Source organism: Triticum dicoccoides, chromosome 1A, assembly GCF_002162155.2.
Source record: "Triticum dicoccoides isolate Atlit2015 ecotype Zavitan chromosome 1A, WEW_v2.0, whole genome shotgun sequence".
NCBI lineage: Eukaryota > Viridiplantae > Streptophyta > Magnoliopsida > Poales > Poaceae > Triticum > Triticum dicoccoides.
The window spans coordinates 34,009,089-34,012,822 of record NC_041380.1 but is presented as its reverse complement, the minus strand read 5'-3'; positions in this window follow the sequence as shown (position 1 = coordinate 34,012,822).

Genomic DNA, 3,734 nt, shown 5'->3' with positions numbered 1-3,734 from the left:
GAGGAAAAATAGAAAGGAGATGCATTAATGGAGGTGATGTAGTTAGCTAGGAGTAATAAAGAGAGAGAAAGGTAGGTAGAAGAAGGAGAGTAATGGGGGGAGAAGTAGTGAGGAAGAAGCAAAGTGACGAAGAGAGGAGGTGGGAGGTAGGGGAAAGTAAGGAAGAGAGGATGGGGGAGGGGGAGGGGGAGGGGGAGGGAAAAGTTGGTATATGCTGCGGCTTAGCAGTAGCACCGATCGTAAACCACGCTACTGGTAATAAGATAGCAGCAACCCCTTTTTTTATTTAGGCTTCATTGGCCTCTTTTCTTCCTCACATGGGGCAATGCTCTAATAGTGATGACCATCAAACTTTTATTTACTTACAAATCAATATTACAACTTGATATCTAGAACAAAGTATGACTCTATATGAATGCCTCTGGCGGTGTACCGGGATGTACAATGATCTAGCGTAGCAATGACATCAAACAGACAATCCATGAAAACATCATGCTAGCTATCCTATAATCATGCAAAGCAATATGACGACGAACGCTCAAGTCATGTATATGATGATGATGGAAGTTGCATGGCAATATATCCCGGAATGGCTATGGAAACGCCATAATAGGTAGGTATGGTGGCTGTTTTGAGGAAGGGTATATGGTGGGTTTGATGCACCGGCGAAAGTTGCGTGGGACTAGAGTGCCTAGCAAGGTGGAAGGGTGAGAGTGTGTATAATCCATGGACTCAATATTAGTCATAAATAACTCACATACTTATTGCAAAAAATTTATTAGCCCTCGGAGCAAAGTACTACTACGCATGCTCCTAGGGGAGAGGTTGGTAGGAGTTAACCATCGCGCGCCCTGACCTTCACACAAAGATAGACAATCAAGGATAAATTGTGCTCCAACTTCTCGGCATAACGAGAGACTATACATGCATGCTTCGGCAATCACAAACCTTAACACCAATATTCTTACTAAACACCAATCATTTAAGTACCTCCCACATATTAGCATCTTTATATCGTAAAACTATTGCAAGGAATCAAACATATCATATTCAGCGATCTACAAGTTTTATTTAGGATTTTATGACTAACCATGTGAATGACCAATTCCTGTCAACTCTCTAAATAGATATAAGTGAAGCAAGAGAGTTTTAATTCTTTCTACAAAAGATATGCGCACGATCTAACAAATATAAGTGAAGCAAAGGGGCATTCTACAAATGGCGGTTTTGTTGGGGAACGTAGTAATTTCAAAAAAATTCCTACGCACACACAAGATCATGGTGATGCATAGCAACGAGAGGGGAGAGTATGATCTACGTACCCTCGTAGACCTACAGCGGAAGCGTTATGACAACGTGGTTGATGTAGTCGTACGTCTTCACAGCCCGACCGATCAAGCACCGAAACTACGACACCTCCGAGTTTTAGCACACGTTCAGCTCGATGACGATCCCCGGACTCCGATCCAGCAAAGTGTCGGGGAAGAGTTCCGTCAGCACGACATCATGGTGACGATCTTGATGTTCTACCGTCGCAGGGCTTCGCCTAAGCACCGCTACAATATTATCGAGGAGTATGGTGGAAGGGGGCACCGCACACGGCTAAGAAAACGATCACGAGGATCAACTTGTGTGTCTAGGGGTGCCCCCCTGCCCCCGTATATAAAGGAGCAAGGGGAGGAGGCCGGCCGGCTCTATTGGTGCGCCAAGGAGGAGTCCTCCTCCTAGTAGGAGTAGGACTCCTACTAGGAGGGGGAAAGGAAGTGGGGAGGGAGAAGGAAAGGGGGGCGCCGCCCCCCTTCTCCTAGTCCAATTCGGACCAAGGGGGGAGGAGGCGCGCGGCCCACCTTGGCTGCCCTTCTCTCTCTCCACTAAGGCCCATATGGCCCATTACTTCTCCCGGGGGGTTCCGGTAACCCTCCGGTACTCCGGTTTTCTCCGAAATCACCCGAAACACTTCCGGTGTCCGAATATAGCCGTCCAATATATCAATCTTTATGTCTCGACCATTTCGAGACTCCTCGTTATGTCCGTGATCACATCCGGGACTCCGAACTAACTTCGGTACATCAATACTCATAAACTCATAATATAACTGTCATCGAAACCTTAAGCGTGCGGACCCTACGGGTTCGAGAACAATGTAGACATGACCGAGACATGTCTTCGGTCAATAACCAATAGCGGAACCTGGATGCTCATATTGGATCCCACATATTCTACGAAGAACTTTATCGGTCAGACGGCATAACAACATACGTTGTTCCCTTTGTCATCGGTATGTTACTTGCCCGAGATTCGATCGTCGGTATCTCAATACCTAGTTCAATCTCGTTACCGGCAAGTCTCTTTACTCGTTTCGTAATACATCATCTCGCAACTAACTCATTAGTTGCAATGCTTGCAAGGCTTATGTGATGTGCATTACCGAGAGGGCCCAGAGATACCTCTCCGACAATTGGAGTGACAAATCCTAATCTCGAAATACGCCAACCCAACATTTACCTTTGGAGACACCTGTAGAGCTCCTTTATAATCACCCAGTTACGTTGTGACGTTTGGTAGCACACAAAGTGTTCCTCCGGCAAAACGGAATTGCATAATCTCATAGTCATAGGAACATGTATAAGTCATGAAGAAAGCAATAGCAACATACTAAACGATCGGGTGCTAAGCTAATGGAATGGGTCATGTCAATCGCATCATTCTCCTAATAATGTGATCCCGTTAATCAAATGATAACACATGTCTATGGTTAGGAAACATAACCATCTTTGATTAACGAGCTAGTCAAGTAGAGGCATACTAGTGACGTTTAGTTTGTTTATGTATTCAGACAAGTATTATGTTTCCGGATAATACAATTCTAGCATGAATAATAAACATTTATCATGATATAAGGAAATAAAATAATAACATTATTATTGCCTCTAGGGCATATTTCCTCCAGTCTCCCACTTGCACTAGAGTCAATAATCTAGTTCACATTGCATGTGATTTAACACCAATAGTTCACATCATTATGTGACCAACACTCAAAGGGTTTACTAGAGTCAATAATCTAGTTCACATCGCTATGTGATTAACACCCAAAGAGTACTAAGGTGTGATCATGTTTTGCATGTGAGAGAAGTTTAGTCAACAGGTCTGCCATATTCAGATCCGTATGTATTTTGCAAATTTCTATGTCAACAATGCTCTACATGGAGCTACTTTAGCTAATTGCTCCCACTTTCAATATGCATCTAGATTGAGACTTAGAATCATCTGGATCAGTGTCAAAGTTTGCATCGACGTAACCTTTTACGACGAACCTTTTGTCACCTCCATAATCGAGAAACATATCCTTATTCCACTAAGGATAATTTTGACCGCTGTCCGGTGATCTACTCCTAGATCACTATTGTACTTCCTTGCCAACATCAGTGTAGGGTATACAATAGATCTGGTACACAGGATGGCATACTTTATAGAACCTATGGCTGAGGCATAGGGAATGACTTTCATTCTCTTTCTATCTTCTGCCGTGGTCGGGTTTTGAGTCTTACTCAATTTCACACCTTGTAACACATGCAAGAACTCTTTCTTTGACTATTCCATTTTGAACTACTTCAAAATCTTGTCAAGGTATGTACTCATTGAAAAAACTTATCAAGCGTCTTGATCTATCTCTATAGATCTTGATGCTCAATATGTAAGCAGCTTCACCGAGGTTTTCTTTGAAAAAATCCTTT